Source organism: Calidris pugnax, unplaced genomic scaffold, assembly GCF_001431845.1.
Source record: "Calidris pugnax isolate Ruff unplaced genomic scaffold, ASM143184v1 scaffold219, whole genome shotgun sequence".
Lineage (NCBI taxonomy): Eukaryota > Metazoa > Chordata > Aves > Charadriiformes > Scolopacidae > Calidris > Calidris pugnax.
In genome coordinates, this window is record NW_015094507.1 from 15,092,158 (window position 1) to 15,113,688 (window position 21,531).

The following is a 21,531-nucleotide window of genomic DNA, read 5'->3' on the forward strand; positions in this document are numbered from 1 at the left end:
CCTGTGTTCAATTATGATTCCAGATGTGCGGAATGACGATCTAGTTTCAGGATACACTGAGTTGTAAAATAAAGCATTACAGACTGTAAACAGTTCATTTGAAACTGTTTTTCTTTTTTCTTATTTATGTCAATGCAGGACAAGACCTTAAAATTTCATCCAGGAGAGGAGATAAGAAAAGGTAGAAGAGAAAGAAGGAAAATTGCAAATCTACAAGAACTGCAGGAACAGAAACTCTTTACAGGTTGATAGGTTAAAAACTTAATGCAGGTGTTTTCTGGAAGCTGAAGAGGAGGCTTTAGTCCACAAGATGTTTTAAACTGAAATCAAAGCATATTTTGAAGAAGATTCAATGTCTAGTACTTGAGCTGGACACATCATTGTTAGCTGGAAAACTGAGGTGAAATCTAGGCTCCATTGCAATCGATAGATGTTTGCCATTGATTTCTGTGGAGGCAGCGTTTTCTCCCAACTTCTCCTCATCAGCGTATTACTGGAAACTTACCCCTCTATTTTTACTTTCTAATGTGAATCTCAGCACAAAAGAGACAACTGGCCCCTTACAGAAATTTCAGCTGTGATTCTTGCTTCACACTCCTGTTCTTCTGTCCTCATGTAGTCTCTTCCTTCTCTACCCTTGAACAAATTGTTTATGAACCCTTTTCTCTTCATAAAAATGTATTCTGCAGTGATTCAAAAGAAGAGGCCCTCATCAGCCATTTAATTTGTTATAATATGTGTGAAAGCAGAAGCCAGGGATATTTTTGTGAAGTGCGGAATTTTACAGGAATGGCAACATTAAAAAGTAGATAATCTACTGGTGTTATTGGTTTGCTTTCATAACTATCTCTTTTGTTTGGTCAGAGAAGAATTAAAAAAAAATTCTTCATTAAAGAGCATGTGCCTGAAGTCTGGCATTTAAATGATATATACTGGCTTTAGATCAAGAGGATTCTTCTGATGTCTTTTTTTTTCCCCTCAGTGACTAAATCTATAACCCCCTCCCAGCCCCCATCTTTCTCCTTCTCTACCTTTAATGGGATAAAGTCTTCTGAGCCAAAGCCAAAAATTGTTTTGAATTTAATCTGTCTGTCTGCGTCTCCTTTTAAGGGTTGACAGCAATTTGTTGTTCTGCATATTTCATGCAACTTAAAATCAAATCCAAACATTCCATTAATATAGGCAAAACATCAAAATTATGAAGTTACTTATATCTGCAACAAAGACTTGATCTAAAAAAGATCTTTCCAGGGACTTCAGTAGTAGCTGTGTCAAATCCTGTTCCTTGCACTGAATTTTGTATTTTCTCTTTTCTTTTTCAGAATTACTTTCAAAAGATAATTCTCAATGTCAGAAGAAATCTAAAAATCTTAAATAATTTTTAAATTAATTACATTCCTCAGCCTCTATATCCAGTATGTTCTTTTTAAATTTTTTTCCCTAGTCCTATGGCTCTTCTGAGGGAAAAAAAAAAAAAGGAAAAAAAAAGGTCATGCCTAGGCACAATTATGGATGAGCTCTTTGGAAAGAACATCAAACTGCCTGCATTAAGTCTCAGAGTCAAGAAAAAACAAAAAGCAAATAACTTATTGAAAATATATTTTAAAAAAGGAAATGAGCTTACAATTAAGATTTTAAAAGAAAGTCTTTCAGACAGTAAAATCAGTACCTGATTTTACCTAAATGAAAAAGAAATGGAATACTTATTTTTCCTTCTAGCCAGGGATAATGTCTCTTTAAGCTAAGGGAATTAAACGTCTGTTTTTATCCCTCTTTTCCTCCTGCAGTACATAATCACTGTCTGTCACACTTTGATGTCATAATCATCCACTGAAGCTTCACTGTTAAAAAGTAAATCTACTTAACGCACCAAAAAAAAAAAAAAAAGGCACTTGCTTTTTATTGCCACAGTGGCAACAAATTAGAATTACAGGCCTCTGGTATTATGTCACTCTGGTCTTAATGAAACCATTTTGAAAGGCAGAAGTGCATTTTTAAAACAATACCTTAACCAGTTCAAACATTAACTGCAACTGTTCTCTACTAAGTAAGCATAAAGAGTTCTTTCTTGTGTGTAATGTATGTGAGCACCATGACCTCAGTGTCAAATAGTACTCCACAATATCTTTTTGCAATCATTTTTCCATACAAGGAAGACATCTAAACCCTGGTGTAGATTTCAGCTGTGAATGAAATACTCTTTTATGTATTTAGTTTTTCAAAAAGGTTGGTTTACATTTGGATCAGCTGGCCCAAAATGAAGACAGTATCCAGTTCATTTCTGGAACAAAGTTAAAAGTGGCTATCCATTTGATGTTATATTATATTTTTAATGCCAAGTGGAAGTGCTAGCTCCTGTTTAAAATTTTCTGCTATTTATCTGCACCAGTCTCATTTTTTCTGTTGTTTTTCTTCTTTTTAATTCCTGTCCAGTTTTTGTCTAACCTACTGAGGCATTTAACATATGATTCACTGGATCCCTCTGTTAAGATTAATTACAATAATCAATGAAGAGAAAGAACTTTCTCATTTCCAGTAATTGTTGACATACTCCTGCTGGACACCATGCTATTTGGTCAGCTATTGTGAAAAGGGAAAAAAAAAAAAAAAAGAAATCAAGGAGAGAGAGAGCAGAAAGAAGATTGAGGCAATCTGTGCTCAATATCAGTAGGCCACATTATCTTTTTTTGCAACACTTCCATTTTTCCTGTAGGGTTTCCAGGAGCCAATTCCAATGTCCAAAAAAATGTTGACACAATATGCTTCTCAGTGGAAAAGTATAACTGAATCTTAGCATCAAACCTTAGATAATCACCTCCATCATACATTGTGTTTTCTGATTTTATCCTTGATGGGTTACCAAAAAAATCTTTTTTAAATTAATAATGCTAATACTATTATTAACAACAATGGCAACAATAATGAATTTCCAACATTATTCTAACACAATGTTGTTGGCAAGTATTCCTGAACTGATACTTATTTTATATAGTGAGTCTATAGAGAAGCTGTAGCCAGATGCCAAAAATACCTCTTTGCTCCATAGAATACTCAATGTTCTTTTTATTATGTTAGGGAGTTGATCATTTCAGTTTAATTATCCTTTGATAAGAAAATATAATACTTACAGTGCACACTGCTTTCCCTATTATATTTCTCCGGTGTTTTTTCTGCCTATTGGGTTTTCAAATGGTATTTCTCTATACAGTATAAGGGTAGAAAGTGTGGTTCCAATATATTTACATTCAGTGCAAATAGTACAATATAAAATCAGTTGGTTCACTCAACAGAGAAAGTAGAAAAGATTGTTGCATTTCATTACCCATATCATGTAGCAATTTTAACCTAGTTTAGGCTTTGACTGCCTCAGTAACAGCCAGAATAGCCAAGGAAAAGGAGGCTCATTTCTGCACAGTCCCTACATTTGATCAACGGCACTAAAAAGCCATGAAAGGAATCCACATGAAGGATTGATCAAGGAGTGCACATAACCTGTATTGGTGTCAAATAAAAGTGAGGCTGAAAAACTCATCTTAAAATCACCAATGTGAACCTAAAATGTTTCTCGTTTTGTGCTCTTAATGATGAAACACTAAAGAGAGTATAGATACAATGAGGTTCTTGTAAACAGACAATGAACTGATGCTTTTCTTAAAATGAAGAAAAAATTGGACCCATAAGACAGCATCTTTGGGATCAAGGAAAGAAACACTGCTTGTTCTCAGTACAACTGTCTGTCAGCTTGAATATGATCTAATTTTCTTTCATATTATTCTGAATACACCAGTTTAATAACATTATGGGCACTTTAATGGATAACAGTCTATAAAAAAAAAAGGAAGGAAATAAATTATATGTGGGTTTCTTTTAAGATCCAGCAACTATTGTTTGAGTTTCTATGCCTGTTCTTTCATTATCCCAAAATGAGCTTCCTTTCAGAGAGAGCAGAATGGTTTGACACAACAAAACAAATAGCTCTCCTCCCCCTCCCTATTAGACTCTCCAGCCACGTGCAGGTCCGCACTGCTGCACTAAGCACAGCGTGTTTTATAAATCAGTCAATCCCTGCCTCTCCACAACAGCAGACTCAGCTTAATGGTGCATGCTACTTTTAAATGTACAACTTTTAAATTATTTTTCCCCTTGGCACCTGTGAGTGTGAGGAACCAGTAACATCAGCTCTACTCAAGCCCTTTTCAAGGGAGCGTGTCTGAGCCCAGGTCTGCCACCACAAAGTAAACACAGTCCTGATTCACAAGGTGTCTTCTGTCTTTAGGAGAAGTTGGGCCACAAAAAAAGAAGGCTGCATTTGTGTTGTAATTTGGGGCTACATAAAGGGATACCTGCTGCTTATTTATTTTGTAAACCTGCTTCAGTAGCAACCAATGTGGAAATTGTGACATTGATGCATATATTAACAAATGCATTTTTAATTAAGTATCAAAGAAGACAAGTGATATCTACAGTGCAGGGTTGCGGCTGACTTTCTGTTTTACAGCCCAATATAGTTCAAGTGACAGCTCAATAAAGTGACTAGGTACATTTAAAATTTAAATATGTAAATATCTTTACTGACTCCAACAGAATTGTTGATAACTTTAAGTTGTAAATTAAACAAGCGTTGCAGAGAGGAGTAATGTCTTTTGACAAACCTAGCAATGTAGTTAGAGGAAGAAAGACAAACTTTAAGACACAAAATCTATTTCTATGTTCAATTATCAATTAGTCTAGTGAAAGATCACTCCCCATAAGCCTCGCTTCTCTTTCTAAACCTTGGCCATCGTAGCCAATATTCTGATCCATTCTTAATTTTAGGCATATATTTAAGAATTTGCTGCATCAGAGACTCTGTGAAAGCTCTGCGATATTTTGAAGTAATTTAAATGACAACCAGTATATCCAATTTTTAGAGTTAGTAGTGATGCAGCTGTATTCTAAGTCTACATTTTGGCTCTAACCCTTTACTGCACATGAATGTCAGCCATGTGATTCCTGGCCAGTTTCATGTGTGGTAGTGAAAGCAACAGAAGTGACTTGGTCTCCTGTTATTGCCATAAACATATGTTATGCAGAAGGAGGGTATCTTCCATATTGTGGATTACCTATGCTGTCAAAGTCTTCATCTCCTAATATGCCCCTTCCCTATTTATACTAGGAATTCACCTTGCCCAGTTTTACATGTGTAACTAGTTAAAAAAAGGACTTTTTTTTTTTTTTTAATGGAAACAATCATTCAGGTTATCAAAGTTCTTTCTAAGAAGCTTTGTTCTTTGAAATTATTCAAGCACTGCTGAGAGCTTCCAGGAGAACTAGGAAAGATACACAGAAAGGCAACAAAAATGGTCATGGGTATGGAACTGTTTCTACATAAAGACTAGTTTGGAAAAGATGTTACGAAAAGACAGGATCAGTCTTACAAAATAATGAACTCTAAAATGAAGTTTAATAGGAAATCTGTTTTTCTCACTACAAGATCTGTGTAATATTTAGGGAAAGGCAGCAGGCTTAAAACAAACAACAGGAATCACACTTCTTAAACTGATCTATTATCTTTGAAATTACATTACACAGATTTAATATGTCTTGTCACAAAATAAAAATGCTATGTTAAATGTTATAATTTCTGGAAATGTGAAAAAATTAACAACATCTAAATATGTTATAGTTCTGTGGGAAAAAAAAAAAAAGCAACACATGAGGGGGCAACAGATTTAAGGGTATTCCATTGTGGTTTTTATTCTTACTTCCCATTAATTCACTGCTACTCTTCTATTTCTGTAACTACATTTTTACATGTGCTATTTCTGGCTTGACATCATCTCAGTTGTAGGTCACAAAGAAGAACCTACACCCTTTAAAGCAACATCTAAAAAATGGTAATGCAAATCATTATATGCTTTTGACATTTATAGATAGTTACTGCCAGGTAGTACTACCTGTACTTACAAGAGTTCTTTCTTGTGTATAACAACCACTGGTTGTTCTTAGTTTTAAATTTTTGAAACGCACTATGACTAGACCATTTAATACAGACTATAGAGCAAATGTAACCCAACTATCTTTGTCAGTTGTTTGGCTATTGTTAATAACCTTCACTGAGCTTAAAGGAAATGTGAACAGCTAATTTGTTTGGTTTTTAATAGGCATTTCTATTTTTTTCTCTTTCACTGGCATAATTTCCAAGACATGCGTTGAAGGCCAGAAATGCATTCCATATACTTTTGTAAGGATGTAAAGCACATCCTCTCCATGGAGATCTGTGGAGAGTGCTGATCACAAGGGACAGAGAATTTTGTTATTAGTTTCAAAATGAGTACATACATCAACTTCCCAAATGTACAACTGATTGTCTCTCTTGCAAAGGAGTTTTCTCAAGCAACTTCTTCAAATGGATGACATAAGGACAGGCTTCTTCTCATAATTCAATTCATCCTGAAGTCTTTGAACTGCTACGTTATTTTTGCCTTTCTACACATTCTGTATCACTCAGCTACAGCACCATGATGTGGTTTGCCCACTGCAAAAAAGTTATCTTCCAAGCAAATTTCAGGTATCTGAAACTGATCTTTGATCTTTTTTTATTACAAGGTTCTTCTTTCTTGCAATTTTTACTGTTATCCAGTCATGCCTGATATTAAATGGTAGTGCTGCCTCATGCTTACTACGGCATTAACAGACACCCCCATGCCTGTGAGACATCTCAGCAGCTAATCCATTTTGCATGGAAATACTTCAGGTACTTGTAATAACCATATTCTGAAAGTTAGTGAAAATTGAACTCTCCCCATTTCTCTATGTAGGAGAACCAGGAAAAAAAAATCTGGCAGTCTGTCTAATTTGCTGACCATACATATCTCCTGCCTGGCAGCAAACTTTTCTCATCTTGCAGACAAGTAACAATATTCAGACATTGTATTGCTTATTAGCAGTTTGGTGACCATGCAAAGTTTCATCCCACCACCTTGTCTTCCCTACATTTAACAAGTCTTGCTGTATTTACAGATGTTGCATTAAACAAGCAGATAACAATTCTGCAATTTCATTGGGATTTATTTAACAGAGAAACAGAAGAGCAATATGTGGCCACTAGCCTTCTTTTCTTGTTTACTTCATTGGCAGTAACATTATCCCTGTTTTAAATCTAACAGAGTTCTATATTTTGCAAAACATGTCTTATATCCAAATGGTGGTACAGAGTATTACCATGAATTTTACTGTTAGGACTAAAACACCACCAAGGCAATTCCTCACTGATTTTGTTCCATTCTCCTGATCCTCTATCTTTCTATCAGAGCAACTCCACCATCAGGACTGTGAGTCTTGATGCACTTGATTGGTATGCTTTTCATACCAATAGTTTTTACACCATGCCCGCCTGAAGAAAAAAATGCAATTGTCTATGTAAGTTCATCTTGAAGACCCAGCATGACTCCCACTGGCATTAAAAACAATGCAGAGTCTTTGCAAGAGGATCATAGAAAAGAAATTTATATTGGTGTTGGTGCTGTGCGTGAGAGCTTTTTGAGAAAAGGCCTCAAGTGGAAAGGAATATCTAGTGGCCTTTTATTGATGTTATCCTTTTGTACCTGTGAAAACCGTCCCTACAGATCAATTAGAAAAGGGTATTAGAATTAAAAATGCTTGTCAGAATGAATTCAATAGTTCTTAAAGAACTAGAAAAACTTCAGTCCCTTATTAGTAGTGGGTTGTAGATGTCTGGTACATTATGAGTACTACTGGTATAACAATAATAACAACAAAATTAATAAACCGGCTTTAAATACATATTCTTATGATTTTGGAATACTATCTTTCTTTAATTTTTAAAACTGAGAAAGACTGGATGCCTGAAGTTAGTAAGGTCTACCACAAACTCTTTTAACGGTTATGTATCTCCCGTGTTCCTTAGCTGAATGACACTTTTGAATCAGAACAACATGCCATGCTTATGGCTGAAATTTAAAAAATGAAGAAATCATTAAGTTTTTCAAACACAATTCATATAAATGGAAGCACAGAAATATCATCCTATTCTTTTTCTTTAAATATAGATTATTAACCTTGTTTAGAAAAAACTTGAAATGAAATAGAATGTTCTTTGTTTATGACTGGGCTTTGAATGACATTTTAATTTTTTTTTCATAAAATAAACTATTTTCTGTTATGAGATATGCTACTCAATTCAATTAGTTTATTTTGATGACTGGCTGGTATTTATTGGTAGCTTTTCTTGATGTTCCCGTAAGAGGTCTTCTTTGAACACAAGTTCCAGGAAAATACTTTTACATCTTTTATTCATTGCTATCTTCACATCTTCTCTAGGTAAGAGAGAGAATTGTCCATATCCAAATACTGGAAGTCATTGCAAGTCCTGTGTAAGCGTCTACATTAAAAGCATGGTCCTGGCACTGACATGTAGAAATTACTATTTATTGTATCAATCATTAATCATTAATCTTGCTTTTTTCTCCTTGTGTTTTATCTGTTAAGGCTTTTATTATCTTTAGGACATGAATTCTTTGAGCCACGGTCTGTCATTATCTTTTGTATGTCTACAGTGCCTGACAGAGTCAAATCTTATTCTGTTGAAAGAAGTAAGCAAGAAAAATAAAAATTATAACCGTAAAATATGATCTTGAATCAAACAAGGGATAGTTTCCTGCTAAAAGAACAGAAAGAGAATCTTCACTGACAGCAGGGAATGAGAACACAAAAATTCACACAGAATCCCTCTTCCCTTTCCCACAGACACATATATAGTCAGAGAAAGAGGAGGGAGAATGGAAAGATTTACTCAAGATAATACAATAATATCACTATCTATAGCAATGCACCTGCAGAGATGTCTTTAATTTTCATTTTATGGACACTGAATAAATAAGCACTTGAACAATATTCCTATGTTTCCAAAGCATAAGGTTCTACAGAAGAACTGAGTCAAAAAGAAAAGTAAATTCTGTAGTGATTTGATGAATTGCACTTTCTTCATTTGTACAAATTAAGAAACTGTAAATACAAGTCAGAGCCTATATAATTCTAAAATGCAGGGACTTCGGCATTGTAGATAGGGATTGGATTTGTTCAGTCAACCCAAAGTACTGAAAAAAAGTTATGACACAAAAGATTTGGCAATTAGTTGTGGTACTAAGAAGAAATTCAGAAGAAATTCAACTTGTTTATCAGACTGCTTTAGTTGAGGGAGTTCATGGATGTACCTACTAATGCTGAGCTGGCAGTGAAAAAGATCAGAGTTTTGCAAAGGGCTAATTAGCAAATTCCAGGGAGCTGCAGTGTTTGCCTTTGCACATTTTAGCTGGTGGGCATCCCTCCACCGAGGCTGCTGTGTGGGACTGGTATAACTCCAATTCTAGTTCATGCTCCTTGTCCTGATATGCTGTGGTGCCAGGCTTGACACCTGCATGGGTGGGAAACAAAACTCCCAAAGACTCAGGGTTATAAGTTCCTGGTGAGGATGGATACCTTGTTCCCCATGGAAGACTTTCCCCTGGGAGGAAAAGCTAAAGTCTGTAAGAAAAAAAGGTGCAGAGGAATGTTCCTATGCATATGTTTAAGAAAATGCACATTTCTGCAACATTCCGATTTACATCTGACAGATCAAAGCATGTCTGATAATACAGAATATCTAATACAAAGCTATGCTTATATATTTTTATATGTGGACATGCTTATATATTTTATATGTGCACACAAAAGAACTCATAAACTGAACAGAGCAATTGTATGTACAATACTATTTTTATGCAGTTTTTCTGATTTAAATAAAGACTAAGCTTATCATGAACTGTAACAACTATTCATCTCATATTCCTAGAGCCAGTTTGGCACCAAATGGAGTCAGCAACCAAATTACCAATTAGTCTTCAAATAAGAATTTACACATCTAAAAGAAATTACTCTCCCTAGGGGGAGGGCTGGAGGGTGAGGGGGGGCTTATCACTAATGTAAACATGATAAATGGTCTTGTAAACTCCTCCCTTGAAATACATAGTTGCTGAGGTAGATGCAGTGAGACAATAAAATTAAATTACTAAATGACTGACAAGTATTTTTGTATCTTTTAGTTAACAATTCTTGGAAAAAATAAATTTGATAAAGTGAGAATATGTTTTTCATAAAAAATTGTCTGTGGTTGGGATTTATCTGACTTTCCCTGTGTTTCTCTTGGTGACTTAGTATAAATACACATTTATAGACATTGCATTTTATGTTAATTTTTAAATTAAAAAATAAATTAGAAAATAAACAAGCAAACAAAACCCCTAAACCAATGCAACACCAACTGGAAGTATTTTTTATAGAAAAATTAGAAGACTAGGTCACAATCATAAAATAAGAAGTTTTTTGTGTATTTCAGCTGCAATTCAGAAAAACCATTGAATTAACACTGAGAAGAAAAGAGGAGGAAGGAACATTTTGCTTTGGATTAAACGTGATTTCGCTATACCAACATGGAAAGTATTTTGTTTTGATTTATCTTTTATTCAGTGGAATGGTTTAAAATCTTAAGGAAATGAGAGGAAAATGATGCATATGTTTTAATTATCAAGACAATTAACTATGTTGTTTGCATTTTAATGATTGCTAGGTGCTTGCAATGCTTGAAGAATGAAAACAAATTGTCTTCTCTGTTTCTTTCCTGTCTTGTGAAACTGTAGGCTCATTAGCTTTCTGGCATTCTGATTACAGAAAATTGTTTGTGTTGGCAAGTTTCAGATCAAGACAATATAACCACAACATTTTATCTCATCTTTGAACTTCTATTTACTCAGTTCCGTAGCCAATGGACAAGATTACTGAAAAATGATGCTGTATCTTTCCTTACATAAAGATGGGATGTTTCATCTCTGCCACCATAGTTGTAGCGTTCTCCCTGGAACATGGAAAGCTGCTTTGTATTTTTGGTGTAAATTTAGGCCTTAGCAAGTTCTGAGAAAATAAAACAGAGGATGGAGGGAAAGGAGCTGAAAAACTCCCTAGGGAAAAAAAAATAAATAAATTAATGTCCGTGTGATAAAAAGAAATTAGAAATTTAAGGTTAAGAGCAACAAATAGATGTGTGATATAAATGAATGTAAATTCTGACCTTGAACAAATAATTACTTTTACAAATATACCTTCTTCCCCACAAGACTGACATATTTATTTTCTCACAAGCTTAAGTTTAGTATAAGATTTCCTTCTGATCTATCCCATTTTGAAAAATTAAATCCACACCAGAATGTTTCTGATTCAGATCACATTAATAGGCTAATTATCTACTGAGGAAAATTAATTAGGATTTCCCCTGTAACCTTTTCTCTGAAGATGCTGGAATGCACTGAGAGGCTCTGATTTACTATAAAATTAGTAGACTTGAGTCCAAAATTTTCATTGGAATAGGACATATACCTTGCTTTGTAGGTTAAAATTCTACCAATGGCCATGAAGAGAAAGGTATTATATGAAAACAAGCATTGCCCTTGTGATTAAATTACCTCTAGGACCATATTTTATTTTATTTTATTTTATTTTATTTTATTTTATTTTATTTTATTTTATTTTATTTTATTTTATTTTATTTTTTCCTGGAGGAACAGACAGATCTGAGATTAATTTAGAATAATCTCACGTTATAGTAGTCAGAAGGATATCAATGACTACATGAGCTGTTTTATTCTTAATAATAAGTTTCGTGAAACCATGTCTTTCCCATATTTATTCTGTTCTAGCATGGCTATTTCCGATGTTCCAGGCAAGGTTTATCCACTCATACTGAAGGAGAATACTCTCCAAAGTTGTCATATCTTCTTGCAGCCACCAGGATATTGTAAAAAGAATTGTGCATTTTTATCCTTTTTTTTTTTTTCATTTTGGAATTCTTTACACAAGATTAATACACTAGTTTTCTTTCTTAATACAGCCAACCTCTCTTCAAAACGAATTAATCCTTTCAATTATTATTGTATGAACAGCACTATATTTATATCCTCTCTGCTGGATCAAAAGCATCAGTTGGGAACTTGGTCCATGGCTTGGAGGGATGCAATATATTGAAAATTTGAACTAGATTCACAGTACTTTGTCACAGTCCCTAAGCATGACTTATCCCACGTACTATGTACAATCTCAGTAAGATACTTAATATAACACACTGTATTTCAAAAAGAAGAAGGATTTAGATTCTGGGGTAAAATCTTATGTTAAACAAGTAGATGTGATAGGGACAATAAGGTGAGTTTGGGGATCATGACTTTTTTCCCGAGATCCCTCATCAGCCATATTCTATCTGCGATCTTGGTTGCATTTCTTTAGGGTTGTTATTTCCTCTTTTAAGGAAATAGCCACAGAAGAACTTTCATTTTTAGTAGCATTTCTGCCTATTTCTACTAAATATTGTTATCTTTAGTCTCTACTGTAGTTTTAGGGCAGGTATTTGATCTGGATCAGAGTTGAAGGGGAACATATTGTGATCAATATTATTTTATGTGTGGGAAAAAAAGTAAGCTTAAATAAGATCAGTTTCTGTATTCCCCATTCTTGGTACAGAAACATGTTTAGAAAATATTTTGTCCTCATTATGAAAGAGGACTTTCTCGATTAGGATTGTTATTTAAGGTTATAGATGAGTCAATTAACATTAATGAACATTTTGCACAATTGTTCCCAGTGAAATGCATGCAGCCATGCTTTAGAGGATAGTCAGCCCAGCAGGAAAAATTGGAAAGAACAGAGAAGAGTATTCATTATAGTTGAAAGGATCATGACTTAGTCTACTAATCCAAGCTGTGTATAGTCATCTGGTCATTCTTACACTGAGCTCATATCTTGAGGTTAAAATACAGAGTGCAGATATCTTAAACAAAGATAGATGTCTGACCTGTGACCAGAGATCTGAAAGGTCTACGCCAGTTGTCTGAAAAAAGGTACAGAAAGAGTCCCTATATTCAAGGCAGGCTCATTATCCATGAAACATTGCAAAACATTTGCTACCCTACCCTAAAAATATGAGTCTCTGTCTGGTTGTGGGCAGGATGCCAAGGATATGTCTGGATGTCTCGGTACCAGTATATTCAGTATACGCGTTACAAAAATGATTCCCAGAAGAAATGATTGATGCCTTTTGTGCTACAGCAAGAAAATGGTCCAATATTGGTGGCACAGCTGATTTAAAGCTAGGGTATAGAGCTTCAGTATTAGTCATAAATTTATTTTTCAATATTCAGACCAATGTATTAGCAAACAACAAAATGTGGCTCACACACCTATAAGAACTGTTTTAATGAAGAATTTTATTCAAGCTTATTTCGTTACTTTTTTCTTGGTAGTGTGAAGTGTGAATTAAGTTGAATACAAAAGGTTTTCACTGCACTGAATTACCTGTTTCACCTTGAAAAGCCACACAAAATGAAGCTCTTAAAGCCTTTTGAAAATGACCTTTTTCCTCAGCAATGATTTATCTTTCCCCTCGAAAATCCCTTTTACAAAAGGGAGTATGATTAAAGGAAGCCAAGCAGCACAAACACTCGGTGAAGATCCTGCTTATCTGGAACTCACTTGACAATGTATGTTTTTGGGGTCGGGAATGCTGCAGGTTCAAGGGATAATTCTGCCTTTCAAGCACTTCAATTTATTTCATGCCTGAGCACTGTCATTGTACGCAGACAAGATGAAACGCATCGTTGTGTAAAGAAATTGAAATGAAATCCTACTTGACCCAGCAGGATGGGGCATTATGTTTGACTCAGTAGTGATTCCTGGAATAATATCTAATTCCAGGAGGAAAATTTCTTGATATGGCCACCTGCTGTGAGTGTCTTTGTCCAGGGATCACAAGTTGTTCTGGGTGACTGGGCTCAGGACATGCCTAGAAGAAAGCAGCCAGCCTCCTGCTGGCATTTAGATCTCTTCATTTTCTGTATGCTGCCATTCAGTGGGAATGACTGAATGAAGAGCAGGGGAAAGCTGAAGCACTTCCACAGGAAGACACACGCTCCAGCAGAAATGAGAGCTAAAAACCATTTGACCCAGGTTTCTCACGCAGGTTTCTTGAGGGGAGGGGAAATCTGAAATTAAGAGTAATTGTTTTTTTCCTTGCCAGGCAAGGTTTTAATTTTTTTGGTCATGCAGGCCAGTCACTGGGATGTCGTTCCCCATTCAGTTCCTGTGAAGTGTTTACTTTGAAAAGGCTGCACACCACCAGATTAAATAAAATGGGAGCGCTCCATGTCTCACAAGAGGGACTCGTGCAGACAGCTTTATTACTTCTGTCAGAGAACAAAGGTTTCCCCAGCATGCAGGGGATTATTAGGCCAGCAGCAAATAAACGGAATGCGTGGCGTCAAAACTTCAAATATGACTAACAGAGGAGAGGGAGAAGAATTCATAATTGATTTCTCTGCTTCTACAGTATAAACAATAAAACTATTCAGGTGATACCACCTAGCCAGCTTCACTGTTGGGCCAGAATTCACTTTTGATGCAAAATTTCATAATTGCTACTAATACAATTAATACAGAATTTGTTAATTACCCCCACCAGTCTATCTGTACAGTGTCAAAATATCCTTATATATAGTAGAAATAACATTTATTCCTGCTAGGAAAAAAACCCAGCCTTTTCTTCCCCTCACTATTGGTTTTAAATTCCTGAGAAGTTCATTAGAAGACCAAGAACTTATTTATTGAATTGACTAAATGATTCTTCCTGGCAAATGCCCACCAACACAGGCAGACTGTTCTTTTCTTTTCTCTTTTTTTATCCCCTTCTTTTCTTTTAATGACAATTTTAAACAGGAAAACTTTGTCCTCACACTGTTTCTTTTATCATTTTCTCTACTGTGAAATGCCAGTTCTAGCTGGGGTCAAGGAATTTTCATATGTTACTTTAGCCTGAGGTGCCATATTTCCTACACTGGCAGTTTTATACAGTGCAGCTGAGAGGACTGACTGCACAAATACTATCTATGCCATGGCATCAGTGAGTGGAATCCTGAATATTGTGGAAATCATAGAAGGTCATATCCTGTAAAAAAGAGACTGGACACATAGCCTGCACAATACATGTACCTGTCAAAGAATAGTAAAGATGTGGAGGATCTTTCTCCATCTTCTTTCTCTATCTTTCTCTGCCTTCTTTCTCTATAGAAGTAAAAGCAGCTCATGATTAAAAAAAAAAAAAAAAAAAAAAAAAAACACTGTCTTCACAGTCTCCTGCTGGGACAACATCACTGACTGCTTTGCAGAGAAAAGGAGACCAAGCTTGGTCTTGGGACCCTACTTCACCACCTGACATAACTCAACCAAGCATCTGTTTCACAAAGTCACAGGAGTAACATAAAGCCAGAAATATTCCAGCTTATTGTTCAGAGAAATCAAAGTATGTTTTCTTAACAAAAGTCTGGAGAGTATATTTTGGAGTTATGGAATATTTGGAATATGCTTGCTGGCTCAAAGAGCCTCAATGCTGGGAACGATGAAATAATCTTTTTTCTTTTTTTCCTTTCCTGATTCCTCCCTTGCTTAGCAAAAACAGCCTTTGGACGGTTCTTATAAATAATCAGGGTTCCATTAAAGACACTAAACTTTATCATCAATTTTTCCTCTTTACAGGGAAAAAAACCAGAACCTGCTGTAAGATCTGCTTGGTCAAAAATGGAAAGCAGTAAAGTATTTTGCTTAAAGGGACTTCGGTTCAACCAAAAACAAAATCCTGAAAAAATGTAATGAAATGCAATATTTTTGCATGTGCTGATTGAAAAAAAAAAAAAAAAAAAAAAAAAAGTATTTGTAATACAAAGCTAGAGGGAGAGAAATACCTATAGCAAATACTTATTTTCCTTTCTTAATCAATTCTGCTTTCTGTTATATCCTTACACCAAAGCCAATGGGAACCTACTGGCCTGAATCTACCCTTTGATATTTCAATGGCAGACACTGCAGCTAGGAAGCAGCAAAAAAGTGCATTTGCTGCAGTGTATTATTCAACTTCTGTGCATCTCCCTTGCTTTGTGCAATACTAAGTGCTCATGTTTTCAGGCTTTGTGTTACAGTGTTTGATTTTGCAGAAGCCTGAGAGGTTAAGGACCCACAATGGAATAAGAGAGGGGATAGGCTTAAAATTATTATTTTTTAAAATGCCAAGAACAATTTAGAGCCATGAATGCCTTAGGCCATGAAGTAATCCTAGTGCCCATAATGAAAAGAATTTGTCAGACTAAGACATGTCAATTTACATTAAAAGGAGCCTCACTCACAGGCACAACGTCTAACAGTTAGGACCAAATTCTGTTCCTGTTCAGATCAGTAGGAGTTTTTGCCATCAACTTGAACAGCAGTAGGAGCAAAATCCTTCAGGCCATATTTTCAGTGTCCCCTTCCTTAGCTTTATGGCACAGTTTGGCACTGGCAATGAATTATATCTCAATTAAGTGCACCTGCAATTAATTATCTGCACAATATGATAGGCCGGGTTATAACCCTTCTTCAAAGCCAGGCTTTAGTGTGCTTCTAAAATATTACTAGTCATAACAACAGGCATTTCTTGTCACCTAAGGCATCCTTCATTCCTAAATAAACACAGAAAAGTTTATATTTGACCCATTAGAATCCAAATGATTCTGTGTATGTGACACTGTGAATGTTTTAACTGCCTGGGGAGTAATCCCTTGAACTGCTGATTTGCCAACTGAAAAAAATCAGCTTTGCTATTTAATCCTATTGATACTTAATACAGCACATATAGTGCCAGTGTTTTCTAGCTGGTTGCAAGATCTTACAGTCACAAAAGGAACAAAATAATTTCAACAGTGTTAAGCTGTCTGTGGAACAAATATATATATTATCATAAAAACCAGAGTACTCATCAAACTATTGACCTCTGTATTTTTAGAGCAAGCCCATGTCAAGATAGCCTGTCTGTTCTTATACACTTCTGTATCTAATATGACAATTGGCATATATAGAGAGGGTTCCATGGGGAGAAGGAGAATATGGTACATGCCCTGTAGTAAAAGTGATTTAACTATAAGGAGTAGATTTTGAGGAAAGAAGGGAAAGGATTATAGTTCGATTCAGGTCTGCTACTCCATTCTTTTAAGTACCTTGAAGTAACTGATAATTGTAAAGAAGCCAGAAAAAATTCCAAGTCTCTTGTCAAGTTTAGAATTTCTACCCATTTTATTTTTGACTGTATAAATAGATTATTTGAAAAGCTGAGCCTGAAATTAGAGAAATGATACAAAAACAGGACTTCATGCCTAGCCAAGTGGATGAGAAAGGAGAAAGCTATCCATGAGCAAGAAAATTGAGGGCAGTCCAGAGACAAGTTGTGATTGCAGGAATTATTTTTCCTGCATGAATATGCACGTAGGGAGAGCTTACTTCTTCACTGCCAGCAATGACAATAGACAATATCTAAATAATAACCAGAAATAGTAAAGCAAACAGACGAGGAAGGATCTTGAGTAGGTGCTCCATTTCACATTGAAGCAAACAGTGTGAATGGATTGAGTTTGTAGAGCTAGACTTTAGCTCCCACAAACATGGACTGAAGCTTTACTCTGGACCCTTGTCTAACAAACAGGTGGCCTCAGTAAATTATTTTCCATTTTAAAGTCCTAGTAATAAAGCAAGAGAGAAAGAACGTTTATCACACACATACTGTTGGCACAGGGTGACAGAGAATGCTTTTGAGTTTTCAGTCACAGGAGGAGTACTGTGTATGTATGCCACTTTGTGGATATAGAGATCTTTGAGTAAGGTGCACCAAGAAGAAACAGTTTGCTTTCTCTTAATTTAACTAAAATCCACTTTGGAGGAAGAGTTGCTCTTTGACAAATAGGTGTCCTGAGAAAGTGCTTCATGTAGTTTTGTGGGAACATCTTATTTCACATCTGTTATGCATATATAACAATTTACAATTAAAAAATGTCATAGATTTCCCCTCTAGCAATAAGATGACCTCCTGTCTCAGATATCAATAATGGCACAGGGACGACCAGCAATAAACAGAATTTGTCTGCTTTTCTGAAATAAACAAGTTCTCCTGTGACACACGAAAAGGTATTGGTGTATTTCTTTTTCCCATGAAAAGTAGAATGAAGAACTCATATCCCTTAAGAAACAGGGGTGCCTGAATTTAAAAGATTCAGAAGTTTCATTTCCCTAAGCATCCAAAATTCAGATATGACTCTAATCTGAGAGTTTAAAATTCCCTCACAGGGAAATGTTCTATCTGTTGTTAGAATCTGGCCCAGAGAGCTTGTGAGCCCAGTTGCCCTCTGACGTTCATTGGCACTTTATATGATCAATCACCTGGATTTAAAGCTTCTCGGGGAGAAAAGAAATATCATGCCTTTAATTTGGCCTGTACATCTCTGTGTATATCTTTGGTGCTATAAGAAGATAATTAATAAATATATCCCAGATCTTCCCAGGTGCCTCAAATGCTCCAAATTACAGAGTGTGACTCAGAAACCCCCAGAGTGCTTCAGATTTGAATGATTCCAGGGCTTCAGAGATGTGCCATGTGCTTTGAAGCAAGATTAAAAAAGAAATGCTTAAAGCACCAGGAAATTTGAAAGGCATTGCAGCAAAACCCAGCAGAAATACTCACAGACCTGCTTCAGTATGAGCAGTGTCAGGTACAGAGGTGCAGGTGGCAAGGAAAAAAGATCCTGTCAGTTCTGAGTACAGCAGAACAACTGTAACATTAAAGACCTCGGCTGTGAAAGGAAGACAAACCCAGGGGACTTTTCCTCACAGTTTTGCTGGATGTGACTGCTGATGTTGCCCATTTTCAGCTCAGTAGTGGGCTGAGTGCATATTCGGAAGATGCAAAAGACATGTGTGCACAACAGGAACATGTCAGGCCACACAAACCATGTCAGATCAACACAACAGGAGAGGACGGCCCTAATGACAGCCACATTAACATGAACATGCATGGGTCCCTCAAACCCTCAACTAGACCTTAAAGGATCATTCACCACTTATGTCCAGACCCTCAGCCTTTTTTATCCACTCCCCATCTCTGACCTTGAGTCATTCCAGGTCCTGGTCTCCTTCTTTGTCAACTCACCAGCTAGTGCAGCATAAAGTGCATTACAAAATTACAGAAAACATACACAGAGCTTCACATAAGAAATAGAGTTTAATAAGAGGATAGGACAGCTTGCAAGAATCAGATGCAGGCCTTGACCAGAGAATTACACTGAGCTATGGTCTACACAACCAGCATGTTTTGTCCTCTTTCCTCCCCATTTTTCCACACTTGTTCCAGCACAATCCACTTTCTCTCTCCCTTTTTTTAATAGTGATCCTCTTTCTAAACACCTCCTAATATGGCTAGGAAGTTTTGAACATCTCCAAACTCCCCTTTCAACATCCTATTATGTTATTTTTCTCATGAGATCTACGATTATCTTGCTTTCCCTTCTTGTAATCACTTGGTGTTCTGGTTCAACCTCTCTGAAACTGTGCTTGAGTGGTACCTAGCCCAACACTAACCTCAAAGTTCTCCTTTTTTTTTTATTGTCTCCTTCTGATTCTGCTTTTCATGAGCTAAATGTGTGTTCCTGTAGAGAGGAGAGATGAAACTCCTCCATGTTGGTGGATCCACCTCATGGGAACCGACTAGCTGGCCTAAATTTGACCCGTCTGTCAAATTTCCTTTTTGTTAAGATAGAAGGCTCTCCCATGGAGGCCAAAGTGAAACAGAGTTTTTACTTTTGCTTCTGATAAACAGGTTAAGTTCTGCACCTTTTCTTAACAAAATAGGGCAAACCCCAAGTCCTACATTGCTTCCTTTCATACTCTCAGGTAATCTAAATACAACCCCAAAGTAATTATTTTCTCTAAGGGGCTTTCATTTTTTGCTTCATCTGTTTAATAGAAGTTGGTTCCATTAATTTGCCCTGTCTTTACATTCTAGTGAAAACTGATTTAGATTTTTCCGCTAGTGTGACTCAAGGACCTACCAGAAGAAATCTGGATCAGAATTATAATATTTAATTTTTGAATGACAGAAATATTCCTGCATTAATATGTAGCATCTTGGAATGCTTTTGCACATCATCTCTACTGAGGAATTACACCTCCTCCTATCCACTTTATGAAAATTTCTCTTAACTTGCAGAAGAAAGAGCAGAATCTCTTATCAGTTTTAATTTTTGATATACGATATATGATTTTCATATACTTTCAGTACTAGAAAATTATGGCGGGAAAATTATCCAGGTAACATACAGCAGAAGGATATCAAATGTAGCTTGAAAATCAGTGAAGTCAGTGGTTTTAAAGATGACTCTCCAGAAAGTTTGCACTAAGAAGTAGTCCTTCAGAGTTCACAATTCAAAGACCTGCAATGATTTTGCTATCCTTGAAGTTAGAAATTTACACTGTTTAAACTTTCTCAATGTTTCTTTGCCTAAAATTGATTAAAAAAAAAATCCTTATAGCAATTCCTACCCTTAAATTCCTATCCTTAAAATTTACTGATAGAATAAAACATGCAATAATGTTTTGATTTACCTGCACCAGGATTGTCATGCTCCCTTGAATTTTTCACGATGTGCTTTTATTTCTTTTATAATTGCCTGGAAGAGCTTAACCTTCCAAAGTCATGCAAATGCCAATGGACAGAATTCACAGTTTATTCCAGGCATTTCAGTTCCAGAATGAGTGTTTGCAGTCTCAGTGTATCTAGAAGCACTTTTCTTAAAGCATATTTTCAGTTTCTAAGCAAAAAACAGTACCTACACTTGGATGTTACATCATCCATATGTCTATGAATACATCCGCATTTGTTTCCTAGATGATCTTGCAAGGGACAGGAACAACTCATGGTTCTCGAGTTTTGAAAACAAATAAATATTGAAGACATAGCTGATCACTAAAACATTTTTACCACTGCCTTAATCGTGGCCGTGTAGCAATGAGTGAGGAGGTGGAAGGGAAAAGGAGTCCTCAGTCCATAAGAGAAGTAAAAAGGTTGCACACATTTCATCATAGAACTGAAAATGAGATCATTCCTGTACCTAAGTCTGCAAGAAACTGTGATATTACAGCTGTAATGTGTTCAGCATCTTAAGTAGCCTTCACACTTGACAAAGAATGTGCGTGCATGCAAACTTTGAGAAGATCCTTTAGGAGTTATAGTTAAAAATCTCAGTAGGTGTTTGTTCTCACGATGATGATTAGATTTTAATTAGCATAAGAGCAGTCAAACTCCCAGAGCCTCAATTACTTACCAGCTTGGACACTGGATGCTATTCATAACAACAAGATATAACTGGAAAACTGAATTCTCATTGAAACTAAAATTAGCATTTTCAAAATCAATAAGCAATCCCCTATATTTATAGCCCTCCCAGAGGATCGAGATATACTTTGCAAAGTGTTATTAGACTCAGAAACCTCTACAGCCCAAACAACTAACACGAGTTTCAGTACATATGTTGCAGGCTTTGGATAAACATCTAAAGGGTTCACTGCTTGCCTCTATAGTACAGGTGCTGTCTACATAGATTATGC